Source organism: Heterocephalus glaber, unplaced genomic scaffold (genome assembly GCF_053883595.1).
Source record: "Heterocephalus glaber isolate CG9 unplaced genomic scaffold, H.glaber_assembly_v1.0 deba00000546, whole genome shotgun sequence".
NCBI lineage: Eukaryota > Metazoa > Chordata > Mammalia > Rodentia > Bathyergidae > Heterocephalus > Heterocephalus glaber.
The window spans coordinates 27,632,970-27,647,154 of NW_028258147.1; the positions used below are offsets into that span (position 1 = coordinate 27,632,970).

A 14,185-nucleotide genomic window follows, 5' to 3' on the forward strand; every position below is an offset into this window, starting at 1 on the left:
CTCATACTTTTTCTTTTCCCTTCTTTCCTTTCCCCTACCTGTCCCACTTCCCCTTTGCCCCTTTTCTTTCTATTTCACAATGTCAATTATACATTCTGATCCTCATTTACACTTTCAGTTTCTCACACCAGAGAAGCTATTCGGTATTTACACGTGTGTCCTACTTATTTCACTCAAGAGGATGGCCTCGGCCATTTTGCTAAGAGATGAAGACTGACCGGTCGTAGCCGCGTTGCTGACCTCGAGCAGCAGTCGACTTCACATGGAACCTGGGAGCAGGAGACTCGGAATCGAATCTCTTCTCTCATCCCTCTCCTGTGAGATTTTTTTGATCTTCAGCTACAGTTTTTGTCTTTGTCAGCAACCTTATCATCGAACACGATGGCTAGCAATGTTACCAACAAGACAGATCCTCACTCCATGAACTCCCGTGTGTTCATTGGAAATCTCACACTCTTGTGGTAAAGAAATCCGATGTGGAGGCGATCTTCTCGAAGTATGGCAAAATTGTGGGTACGTTAACGAGAGAAACGCCCAGGCTGCTGTAGCAGGACAGGCTGGCAGAATGATTGCTGGCCAGGTTTTAGATATTAATCTGGCTGCAGAGCCAAAAGTGAACAGAGGAAAAGCAGGTGTGAAACGATCTGCAGCGGAGATGTATGGGTCAGTACCAGAACACCCTTCTCCGTCCCCTCTACTCAGGACCTCTTTTGACTTGGACCATGACTTTCAACATGATTATTATGACAGGATGTACAGTTACCCAGCACGTGTTCCTCCTCCTCCTCCTATTGCTCGGGCCGTACTGCCCTCAAAATGGCAGCGTGTATCAGGAAACACCTCACGGAGGGGCAAAAGTGGCTTCAATTCTAAGAGTGGACAGCGGGGATCTTCTTCCAAGTCTGGAAAGTTGAAAGGTGATGATCTTCAGGCCATTAAGAAGGAGCTGACCCAGATAAAACAAAAAGTGGATTCTTTACTGAAAAGCCTGGAGAAGATTGAAAAGGAACAGAGCAAACAAGCAGTAGAGATGAAGAATAAGTCAGAAGAGGAGCAAACCAGCACCTCCCTGAAGAAAGATGAGACTAACGTGAAGATGGAGTCTGAGGGTGCTGCAGATGACTCTGCTGAGGAGGGGGACCTACTGGATGATGACGACAATGAAGATGGGGGGATGACCAGCTGGACTTGATCAAGGATGATGAAAAAGAGGCTGAGGAAGGAGAGGATGACAGAGACAGCATCAACGGCGAGGATGACTCTTAAGCACATAGTGAGGTTTAGAAGTCTTATCCCATTATTTCTATACCTAGGCGCTCGTCTAAGATCAAAATTTCACCAGAGCCTCTCCCCTAGTATCTTCAGCACATGCTCACTGTTCTTTGTCCTTCCCATGTTCGTAATTGCCCTGCGCCTAGTGCCATTTTCACTTCTTCTGACACTCCTAGTAGTTTTGTTAAGTCTTACCCTGTAATTTTGCTTTTTAATTTTGATACCTCTTTATGACTTAACAATAAAAAGGTTGTATGGTTTTTATCAGCTGTCTCCACAATAATCTCTCGTTATGCAGGGAGTACAGTTATTTCCATTCATACATGATTTCAGTAGTTGCTTCCCTAACTGCAAAGGCAATCTCATTTAGTTGTAGTATCTGAGAGCAGCTTTGAGTTAGAAGTGTGTGTGTTACCCCACATGAAATACTTTGTGGGACTGTTGAACACAAATGTAACAATGTATTTTTGTGAATGAGAGTTGGCATGTCAAATGCATCCTCTAGAAAAATTAGTGTAATAGTCTTTGTTTTCTAAAGTTGATACTGTGAGTTATTTTTGTGAACAGCCTGTTTGGGATCTTCTTTCTCAAAATAAGTCCTTATTAAACCAGGAATTTGGAGAAGAAAAAAAAAAAAGAGTATAGCCTCAATGTGCATACACTTGGCTATAAATGTCTCTAGTTTCTCATTCTTTATGGCTGAGTAGTATTCCAGTAGTATTCCAAAAAAAAAAACTTCTTTACCCAGTCTCCAGTTGATGGGCAATTGATGGGCAATTGGGCTGTTTCCAAGTTTTAGCTATTACAAATTGTGCCACTATAAACATGGGTGTGCATATATCACTGCGTTATGATTCTTTTAGCACTTTTGGGAAGATACCCAGCAGAGGAATAGCTGGGTCAAATGGGACCTCTAATCCTAGTTGTCTGAGGTATCTCCATATTGATTTCCACAGTGGTTGCACCAGTCTGCACTCCCACCAACAATGAAGAAGGGTTCCTTTCTCCCCACAACCCCACTAGCATTTGTTACTGGTTGATTTCCTGACAGCAGCCATTCTTTCTGGGGTGAGGTGGAATCTCAGTGTTGTTTTCATGTGCATCTCTCAAATGACCAGTGATGTTGAACATTTTTCATATGTTTATTTGCTGCTTTTACTTCTTTGTCTGGGAAATGTCTGTTCATTTCAGATGCCCATTTTTGAATTGGGTCTTTAAATTTGGGGGGGTCTGATTTTTTTTCAGTTCTTTATATATTCTAGATAGTAGTCCTTTGTCTGAGGTACAGCTGCTAAAAATTTTTTCCCACATTGTAGGTTGTCTCTTAGCTCTGTTGGTGGTTTCTCTCACAGTGCAGAAGCTTTTTAATGAGATGAGATCCCAGTTGTTGATTCTTTGTGCTAGTTGCCGTGCTACTGAGGGTTTGTTCATAAAGTCTTTTCCTATGCCAATGTCTTTGAGAGCTCTACCTAACTTATCTTCCAGCAAGTTTGGTGTTTCTGTCTTAATATTTAGATCTTTAATCCACTTCAATTTTACTTTAGTGCATGGTGAAAGATAGGGGTCTAGTTTTAATCTCTGGCAAGATGAAATCTAGTTTCTCCAATACCATTTATTAAATAGGCTATCTTTCCTCCAGTGAGGATGGTTGGCTCCTTTGTCAAAGATGAGTTGGCTGAGTATGTCTGGAGTTGTTTCTGTATCTTCTAGTCTATTCCACTGATCCTCTGGTCTGTTTCTTTGCCAGTACCATGCTGTTTTTATCACTGTGTCTTTCAGGTATAGTTTCAAGTTGGGGATGTCTCTGTTCCCTAGAATTGCTTTGGCTATTCTAGGTCTCTGCTGGTTCCAAATGAATTTTTGGATTATTTTCTCTAGTTCTGTGAAATACACTGTTGGGATTTCAATCTGGATTGCACTGAATCTGTGTAGCAGTTTTGGTAGTATGGTCATTTTCACTATATTGGTTCTTCTCATCCAGGAACAGGGGATGTCTTTCCATTTTCTTATATCCTCTTCAATCTCTTTTTTTCAGAGTGCTGTAGTCTCAATGTAGAGGTCTTTTTCTTCCTTCATTAGATTGATTCCTAGATATTTCATTTTTTTGGATGCTACTATGACAGGGATTGTTTCCCTAATTTCTCTTTCAGTGAATCTGTTATTTGTCTACACATTTTTCTAATATATTGAAAATTATTAACTAAACATGACTACTGTGATCAGATAGCCCTTTTATGAGTTTAGTTTAAAGCAAGTTTGTTATGACAGGAACAATAGTAAATATTCCATGGCAGACAAATTTTATACAAAATAAAGCATCATCAAAAGCTGGAAAATTTTAAATGTCAAACAATAGTACCTTTCTCATGAATCAACCTTATTGTAGAGTACTGAATACAGAATTGCAAGTCTTTTCAATTGGCAATCATGAAAACTCACTTTCCTAAAAATTTTGGTTCTAAGTATTGTGCTCATTAATAAACAGAACTAATCCCTCTAAGATGTTCCTACTGTAAATCACCATCAGCTCTCACCTGGATTACTCATTAGTACTTTAAGCCACTTCCTACCCATCCTCCTTTCCAACTACCAGTAAAGTATTTAAAGGGAAACAAACACATCCTGTGCTTTAAAATCCTTCAATAATTTTCCATTGCACTTTAGAACACAAATATTACCAAGCCTGTATGTTCTGACCTGCTCTCCATCTGAATCCATGTTCTTTGATCCCATCACTATTAGAGAGGAATCCTCTAGTAAGCCAGAAGCTTTTCTGCCTGAGGGCTTTTGCAATGCTGGTTCTGCAACCTCAAACACTTTTCTCCACTTCTTGTTTAAGTAACTGTGACTCATCTTTCAAGTTTCCATTCAAATATCACTTCCTTGGAGAGCCCTCCCTAACTCCCCATATTGAATTAGTTTTTGTTATTCTCAAACATGGCAACTCTTTCTTCCCATCATCTCACTTGTTACTATATGTAAGTACATACACAGTAAGTACATATGCAATGTGTGTGCACATATGTATCTATGTATTAAATACCTGGCCCCTCCACTAGGCTGTAGGATGAACGAAGACACAGATCACAGCTGCTTTGGTCACCACTACACAGACAACACTTTGCACAGTATGTGGGACATAATGGGCATGAAAAAGTATTTTATAAATTAATTAAAGTACCCTTCATTGCTAATATCCTATTCTCATATTCCAGAAATCATAACTCTAGGTGGTAACATGAACATACTTTGGTATGTTTTCCTACAATAGATTTTTATATTTCAATTAAATCTAATAAAACATAAGTTTTGTTTGTGGGTCTGTTTTTATTTTCAGTACCAGAGATCAAACAAAGGCCTTTGCACTGAGCTACATCTCCAGTCCTTTTAAAATTTTTATTTTGAGAAAGGGTCTTCCTAAGTCACTAAATTTCCCAGGCTGGTATCAAACTTGTGATCCTCCTGCCTCATCCTCCCAGAGTGCTGGGAGGTACAAAATAGTTTAAGAAGCCAATTAAATAAAAGAAGCAGAGGCAGAGGACACCGGACCACGAGACCACGGTACTGAGTCCTGCCACTCCCGGTCCAGAGGTAGGGGCTTCTGAGCCACCATCCCACTGATCCTGGTCCAGAGGAAGGGCCATCCCAGCCACCATCCCTCCCGCTGCTCCCAGACCACAGGAAAGGGCTTTTGGGGCACCATCCCTACCTCTGCTCCCGGGCCCTGTCCCACCGCTCCCAGCTCAGAGGAGGTAATCTGTGCAGGCAGCAACAGCATCCCCCCACACCACCATTCGAAATGAGAAGACACATAAATAAGACTCAAAACCAGACTTCGAGATCACCTCCAGCAACCCTAAAGGGAAATGAGATGGAACACTCTGATACTCAACCACCTGGACCCACTGAACTGGCAATAAAAGGGGATCATGAAAAAATGAAATCAGAAATAATTTCTCAGATAACAGGAGAAACTGTGCTCCTAGTGCAAGATGTAATTAATAAATCTAGAGAGGAGCTGAGGAATATGATGGAATCCCAACATAGGAAACAAATGGAATCCATAAAACAGATGCAAATACATTTCCAGGACATGAAAAACTCTACTGAAAGTCTACACAGCAGAATGAGCCAATGTGAGGACAGAATTTCACATATAGAAGATAAGATTGCAATTAATGATCAGGAAAAGAAAAATTGCTTCAAAATTATAAGGGAACATGAGAAATCAATCCAACAGCTGCTAGATGATGCAAAGAAGAATAACATAAGACTCATTGGAGTCAGTGAAGAAACAGGAGAGAGTGCAGATGACATAAAAAAACCTCTTCACAGAAATAATGGCAGAAAACTTCCCAAGCAGGGGAAAAGAGCTTGACATACAGATAAGTGAGGCATATAGGACTCCAAATAGCCATGATAAAAACAAAATCTACACACAGGCATATAATTGTTAAGATTCCAGAAACTCAACAGAAGAACAAAGTTCTACAAGCAGTTAGAGAAAAGAAACAAATCACATACAAAGGAAAGCCCATCAGAATAACAGCAGACTTCTCAACACAAACCATCAAGGCAAGAAGAGCTTGGAGTGACACATTCCAAGCCCTAAAAGAAAAAAGCTTCCAACTCAGATTGATGTACCCTGCAAAACTATCTTTCAAAAGTGATGGAGAAATAAGATACTTTCATGGCAAAGAGCACCTTAGAAACTTTGTGAATACCAAAGCAGCACTCCAAAGAATTTTACACAATATCCTAGGAACAGACATTGAGGATTACATCCCAGGAAGGAAAGCAGAATGAACCCATCTGGCATGACAAGAAATTAAATGGAAAGGGGGAGAACCCAACAAAAAGAAAAAGTCATGGCTATGACAAGTCAATACATTTCAGTTATAAACATCAACGTTAATGGTCTCAATTCACCAATCAAAAGAAATAGACTGGCAGAATGGGTCAAGAAGCAAAATCCAACAATATGATACATACAAGAAACACACTTAATTCAAAAGGAAACTCATAGACTGAAAGTTAAAGGGTGGAAAACAATACTCCATGCGACGGGAAACCGAAAAAAAGCAGGAGTAGCTATCCTCTTGGCAGATCAAGTAGATTTCAAACCAACACTGATTAAGAGAGACAAAGAAGGACACTACATCCTTGTAAAGGGAAGAATCCAAGAGAAAGAGATGATAATCATAAATATCTATGCACCAAACACTAGTGCACCCAACTATATAAAACAAATACTAATGGACATGAAAAGTCATACATGCACTAAGACAATTGTAGCGGGGGACCTCAACACCCCACTGTCACAAATAGATAGATCAACTAGACAAAAAATAAGTAATGAAATATTAGAACTCAATCAAACTCTTGAACAAATGAACTTAACAGATGTTTACAGAGTCTTCCACCCCACAAAATCAGAATACACATTCTTCTCTGCTGCACATGGGTCATTCTCCAAAATAGACCACATACTCAAACATAGAACAGGTTTAAGTGCAAAGGAATTGAAGTTAACCCCTGTATTTTATCAGACCATAGTGCAATGAAATTGGAGATCCATAGCAAAAGAAATTCAAAAAATTGCATAAACATGTGGAAATTGAACAACACACTACTGAATAACCAGTGGGTCACAGAGGAAATTAAAGAAAAAATCAGACAGTTCCTGCAATTAAATGACAATGACAATACAACATGTTGGAATCTATGGGACACAATGAAAGCAGTCTTATGAGGGAAATTCACAGCAGTGAATATGCATATTAGGAAAACAGAACAAGCCCAATTAAACAACCTGATGCTGAACTTCAAGGTTCTAGAAAAAGAAGAGCAGGACAACCCTAGAGCTCATACAAGGGAGGAAATTATAAAGATCAGAGGAGAAATCAATGCAATGGAGACTAAGAGAACGATACAAAAAATCAATGAAGCCAAGAGTTGGTTCTTTGAAAGAATCAACAAAATTGACAAACCCTTGGCCAACCTTATCAGAAAAAGGAAAGAAAAGGCCCAAATTCATGCAATTAGGAATGAAAAGGGTGAAATTACAACAGACTCAGCAGAAATCCAGAGGATCATCAATACCTACTTCCAGATCCTATATGCAAATAAGATGGACAAAACAAAGAAATCGACAGATTCCTAGATACATATGAATTACCAAATTTGAACGAAGAAGACCTAAAAATTCTAAACAACCCAATATAAACCAATGAAGTTGAAAACGTAATTAAAAACTTATCAACTAAGAAAAATCTGGGCCCTGATGGCTTCACTGCTGAATTCTACAAGACATTTAGAGAGGAACTACTGCCACTACTCTTGAAACTCTTCAATGAAATTGAAAGAGAAGCAATACTCCCAAATTCATTCCTGGAAGCAAGCATCACTTTGATCCCCAAACAGAGAAAGACCCAACCGAAAAGGAGAACTACAGGCCAATCTCACTAATGAACACAGATGCAAAAATCCTTAATAAGATACTCGCAAACAGAATGCAGAAGATCATCAAGAAGATCATACATGCTGATCAAGTGGGATGCATCCCAGGGATGCAAGGATGGTTCAATATATGAAAATCAATCAATGTAATACACTATATCAATAGAGCCAAGGACAAAAACCATATGATTATCTCCATAGATGCAGAAAAACCATTTGACAAAATCCAACATGCATTTATGATAAAAACCCTACAAAAAATTGGAATAGATGGTCTCTACCTCAAACTGATAGAAGCCATCTATGAAAAACCAACAGCCAATATCATACTAAATGGTCAAAACCTGAAATCCTTCACACTAAAATCAGGAACAAGACAAGGATGTCCACTATCACCACTCCTGTTCAATATAGTTCTGAAAACACCAGCCACGGCAATTACACAAGAGAAAGAAATAAAAGGAATAAAGATAGGAAATGAAGAAGTCAAGTTGTCATTATTTGCAGATGACATGATACTCTATATAGAAGACCCCAAGAACTCCACCAAAAGTCTTCTAGACTTAATAACCAAATTCAGTCAAGTAGCTGGTTACAAGGTCAACATACAAAAACCAAGAGCTTTCCTCTACACAAATGACACACTCACTGAGAGAGAAATAGGGCAAACAATTCCTTTCACAATAGCATCCAAAAAACTGAAATACCTAGGAATCTACCTAACAAAAGAAATCCAAGACCTCTTCTCTGAAAACTATGACACTCTGAAAAGATTGAAGATGATATCAGAAAATGGACAGACATCCCCTGCTCCTGGGTAGGAAGGATTAATATAATGAAAATGGCCATACTTCCAAAACTGCTATATAGATTTAATGCAATTCCAATTGAGATCCCACCAGCACACTTCGTGGACCTTGAGAAAACAATCCAAAAATTCATTTGAACAAGGAGAGACCCTGAATAGCAAAAGCAATTCTAGGTAACAGAGACATGGCAGGGCGTATCACAATCCCCAACTTGCAACTATACTACAAAGCTACTGTGATAAAAACAGCATGGTACTGGCAAATAACAGACCTGAGGACCAGTGGAACAGATTAGAAGATGGAGAAACAACACCAGACACATTCAGCCATCTCATCTTCGATAAAGGAGCCAAACACCCTCACTGGAGGAAAGATAGCCTCTTTCATAAATGGTGCTTGAAAAACTGGGCTTCAGCTTGCCAAAGATTAAAACTAGACCTATATCTCTTGCCATGCACTAAACTAAAATCAAAATGGATTAAAGATCTAAATATTAAAATAGAAACGCTGAACTAGTTGGAACAGAGGTTAGGCAGAACTCTTGAAGACATTGGTGTAGGAAAAGATTTTATGAACAAAACCTCAGTTGCCTGTGAACTAGCACAAACAATCAACAAGTGGGATCTCTTCTTATTAAAAGGCTTCTGCACAGCAAGAGAAACCACCAGCAGTGTGAAGAGACAATCCACAATGTGGGAAAAAATCTTCACCTGCTCTTCCTCAGACAAAGGTCTACTATCTCGAATCTATAATGAACTGAATAAGATCAGACCTCCTAAATTTAAAGACCCAATCCAAAAATGGGCATCTGAATTGTACAGACATTTCTCAGACAAAGAAGTAGAAATAGCAAATAAATATATGAAATAATGTTCAACCTCACTGGTCATTCGAGAGATGCAAATGAAAACAATGCTGAGATTCCACCTAACTCCAGAAAGAATGGCTGCTATCATGAAATCAACCAATAACATATGCTGGTGGGGCTGTGGGGAAAGAGGAACCCTGCTCCACTGCTGGTGGGAGTGTAGACTGGTGCAACCACTGTGGAAATCAGTATGGAGATACCTCAAAGAACTAGGAGTGTAAGTCCCATTTGACCCCGCTATTCCACTGCTGGGGATCTTCCCTAAAGAATTAAGAGTCATACCACAGGCCTCTCTAAGCTACTTTGCTTTGGGAGTGCCATCTGGCCACACTAAGGTCTGTTTTACTTTCCAACTTGTCCAGTGTGTTCCTTCCCGGGAGTTCTTCACTGCAGTCAGCTCCTTGGAGCATTTGGTAAGGCCCTCGGTCTTACATTTTGGAGGCACCGCTGGGATCCCCAGGTGTTCTTCACTGCAGTCAGCTCCTCAGAGGGTTTGGTAAAGCCCTCGGTCTTACATTTTGGAGGCCCCAGCAAGATCCCCAGGCAGGAACCCCAGTTCATCCAAGACTCTGTGGTGGGACCCAGCAGGAGACTCTCAGGCACAGACCTCAGAAAACCTCCGGAGGTAAGTTTTTGGCCGGTTCCAACCATTTGTTAAGTCAGGAGTGAGGTGGTTGACGGGCCGGTAAGCCTGGCGACCCCAAGGTTCCTGATGAGGAACAAGGGAAGATTTAGTTTCACTTTTGTTGTGCCACCTGTTTGTCTTGTTGTTCATACGTTAGTGTCCTATCCATTGTGTGTTTAATTTTGAATTTCTTTCCAAACCATCAAGGACAGAGATGGGAGGATCCTGCTCCAAGACTACCCCACTGGACTGTTTCCTCACTAATTTTAAATTGGCTTTTTCCCCCAAGCAGGAGGACGAATATGGGGTTAAATTTTCTCACGGAAAACTTTGCTCCCTGTGTCAATTGGAATGGCCAGCCTTTGGAGTTGGATGGCCAGCTGAGGGCTCTTTTGACCCAAGCCTCTACCAGGCGGTATGGAAAAGGGTTACCGGGCTCCCTAGCCATCCTGATCAGTTTCCATATATAAATAACTGGGTTCAGGCTTGTCAAGAGCCTCTGGCTGGGTTGCAGCATTGTTCCTTGCAAACAAACTCTTGCATTTTGGTTATGGCCCCAAGGGAACCCCTAGAGGTCAAAGCCCAGGCTCCCAAGCCGGTGCTCTCACAAGATCCTGATCCCTTAGATCCCTTTATAAGACCTCCTCCCTATGTGGAGCCATCTTCTTCCTCTGATAAAACCGGCCCCAGATCTCGAAACCCTTTCTACCCTCCTCTTCCCGAAGAAGAAAAATCTCCAGATTCTATAACCTCCCCTTCCCACATGCGAACAGGGGCCCCTTATGGTCCCAGCGGGGCTCCCATTGAAGGGACTAGTTCAGTTTCTCTTCTGCCTCTTAGGGAAATAGAACAGGGTCATTACGTCTATATCCCTTTCTCTACCAGTGATTTGTATAATTGGAAACATCAAAATCTCCCTTTTTCAGAAAAACCCCAGGCTTTGATCTCCCTCCTAGAATCTGTTTTTCATACCCATGACCCAACCTGGGATGACTGTCAACAACTTCTCCAAGCCCTTTTTACCTCCGAGGAAAGAGAAAGGATCCGAGGGCAAGCCATAAAAAGTCAGTGTTAGGAGGAACAGAGGGCCCCCTCGATGAATAACAATGGGCCAGTATTGAGGTGCAACTTCTGTCCATCCGTCCCCCATGGCAAGTTAATTCCTCGGGCAGGAGAGAAGCTCTCCAAAACTACCATCAGCATCTCCTAGCTGGCTTGAGGGGAGCCGCTCAAAAGCCTACCAATTTGAGCAAGGTAAGAGAGGTCCTCCAAGGACCTGAGGAGTCCCCTTCTGCCTTTCTGGAGCATCTGTTGGAAGCATACCATATGTATACTCCAATTGACCCAGATGCCCCTGCAAACTGACAGGCAATTAATTTGGTTTTTGTCACTCAGTCGGCCCCAGCTATTAGGAAGAAATTGCAGCAGATGGAGGGATTTGAGGGAGAAAATAGGGAAAAATTGATGAGCATGGCAATGAAGGTGTTTAATAACAGGGATCCTTTTGATGACAGAATGGCTAAAAAGATAGGAAAGGTAAACATTGCAGCCTTGGCAGATGGAGGTTTTATCCGAAAGGAATACAGAGAAAATAAAAAAGAGGATAAAAGTAAGGTACAGCCCTTGTTAGAGAAGGATCAATGCTCATATTGCAAAGAGAAGGGCCATTATAAAAGGGATTGTGAGAAGTTGAAAAGAAAGAGAGAGAAAGGAACTAAGAAAGAAAGAGACGGGGTTCATCTAGTAGATAAAGAAGATTGATGAGGCCAAGGTAGGGATCTCCAAACACATCCACCAACTCCAGGAAGCCAGCATCTTGATCCCTTGCCAGTCAGCCTGGAATACACCCCTGCTTCCAGTGAAAAAGCCTGGCACCTCAGACTTCAGACTGGTACAGGATTTGCGGGAGGTAAACAGCTGGGTGGAGACGGTCCACCCAATGGTACCAAACCCCTATACTCTGTTGAGTCTCATCCCTCCTGCTCATGTGTGGTACTCGGTATTAGGCCTCAAAGATGCATTTTTCAGCCTGCCTCTAGCACCAGTGAGCCAGCCCCTCCTTGCCTTCGAATGGACTGACCCAGACACCGGGACTACCGGACAACTGACATGGACCCAGTTGCCACAGGGATTCAAAACTCCCCCACTCTGTTCAGGGAAGCTCTCAGCAAGGATTTACATGAGGTAAGAAAAGTGTTTCCCCAGGCGACTATTCTTCAGTATGTCGATGACCTCCTGGTGGCAACTTCAACTGATAAAGAATGCATTGCAGCCACCGAGGGCCTCATGAAAGCCCTCCAGGAACTGGGATATCGGGTGTCTTGGAAGAAAGCTCAGCTCTGCCGGACCAAGGTAACCTACTTGGGCTATATTCTTGAAAAGGGAAAGAGGAGGCTGGCAGAATCGAGGGTATCCACAATTCTCCAGATTCCGGAGCCGAGCTCAAAGAAACAGGTGCAAGAATTCCTAGGGGCAGTTGGCTATTACAGAATTTGGATTCCCGGCTTTGTTGAGATTGCCAAACCCCTGCATGAAGCCACTGTGGGGGGAAATACACCCCTTAAATGGACCAAGGCTTGCCAGCAGGCATTTCAATTGCTTAAGACTGCACTTACATCGGCACCAGCTCTGGCATTGCCAGACTTAAACAAGTCCTTCACCCTGTATGTAGCAGAGAAAAATGGGGTAGCCACGGGAGTGATTACTCAGCTTTTGGGGCCATGGAAGTGGCCTGTGGCATACCTCTCAAAGAAGCTTGACCCAGTGGCCCAAGGGTGGCCTACTTGTCTGAGAGCAGCAGCAGCAGCAGCTGCTTTAACCCGAGAGGCTGACAAATTGACCTTTGGACAGGATTTGACTTTGATCACTTCCTATGCCATTGAGCCCTTGTTGAATAGCTCACCTAGCAAGTGGCTATCTAATGCCAGGCTGTTACAATATCAAGGACTCTTGTTAGAACAGCCACGCATTAAGTTGCCACCACCACTAGCCTCAATCTGGCTACTCTACTCCCGGAATCTGATGAACAAATGCCCATCCATGATTGCCTCGAGACTCTTGAAAACTTGAGGGGAGGATGTCTGGACTTGACAGACCAGGCCCTCCCCCGCGCAGAGATAACTTTCTATACTGATGGGTGCAGTTTTGTTCAAGATGGTGTACGGTATGCTGGAGTGGCGGTGGTCAACCAGGACCAACAGGTGGAATGGGAGCAGGGACTACCTCAAGGGACATCAGCACAGAGGGCTCAGCTGATTGCTTTAACTAAGGCTCTGGAATTGGGAAAAGGAAAAAGGATAAATATATTCACTGAGAGCCATTATGCTTTTGCCACCGCCCACGTACACGGGGAGATTTATCAAAATAGAGGACTGTTGACCTCCGAAGGAAAGGAAATTAAAAATAAGACTGAGATATTGGCAGTGCTACAAGCAATCTGGTTGCCTCGAGAGGTCGCCATCATCCATTGTCGCGGGCACCAGAAGGGGCTTGGCCCCGAGATGACTTGTAATGCTGCTGCTGACCAGGCAGCGAAACAAGCCACCCAAAAATCAGTGGGGAAGAAAATGGTTCTGCTTCCCACGCCGGTACTCCCGGAAAAACCTGAATACACAGATAAAGAAGTAGCAGAAATGAACAGGAGATGCTGGACTCGAGGAAAACATGGACGGTGGACAACTAAGGATGGAAAGGTGGTGCTCCCAGCCACTGTAGCAGATACATTGCTGCGAGAACTACATGAGTCCACCCACCTCGGCGAGAAAAGGATGATGGCTGCCCTGCGACCTCATTTTGTCAGCGAGGGATTGGCCCAAAAGGCCCAGGACATGGTGAGATGATGCCCCACCTGCCTCAAGGTAAATGCAAATCTGGTAACTGGGCCCCCCGGGGTCTGACACAGAGGACTAACTCCAGGAGAACATTGGGAATTGGATTTTACTGAAATGAAGCCTGGCATGTATGGGTACAAATACCTGCTAGATTTTGTGGATACATTTTCAGGATGGGTAGAAGCATACCCCACTAAGAGGGAGACAGCTGAAGTAACAGTTAAAAAGCTCCTGACAGAAATAGTTCCCCATTTTGGTTTGCCCTTAGCTCTGGGGTCCGACAATGGTCCAGCATGGCCAAGATATCTAAATTAATTAGTAA

At 42.4% G+C, this 14,185-nt stretch overlaps 1 protein-coding gene and 2 pseudogenes across 3 annotated transcripts in view; 1 reads left to right on the forward strand and 2 right to left on the reverse strand.

Moving 5' to 3' along the window:
* On the forward strand, positions 1 to 1,382 carry LOC101707072 (heterogeneous nuclear ribonucleoprotein C pseudogene; annotated as a pseudogene).
* The window catches only part of Umad1 (UBAP1-MVB12-associated (UMA) domain containing 1), a 237,611-nt gene that overhangs the window by 129,313 nt on the left and 94,113 nt on the right, over positions 1 to 14,185 (reverse strand). The gene's annotated exons all lie outside the window — the stretch shown is intronic.
* Positions 591 to 14,185, reverse strand: part of LOC147829657 (RNA demethylase ALKBH5 pseudogene) — a 90,221-nt pseudogene continuing 76,626 nt past the window's right edge. Inside the window, exon 2 of the transcript XR_015448639.1 lies at positions 591 to 14,185. This exon is cut by the window's right edge and continues 21,491 nt beyond it. The product of XR_015448639.1 is annotated as an RNA demethylase ALKBH5 pseudogene (transcript).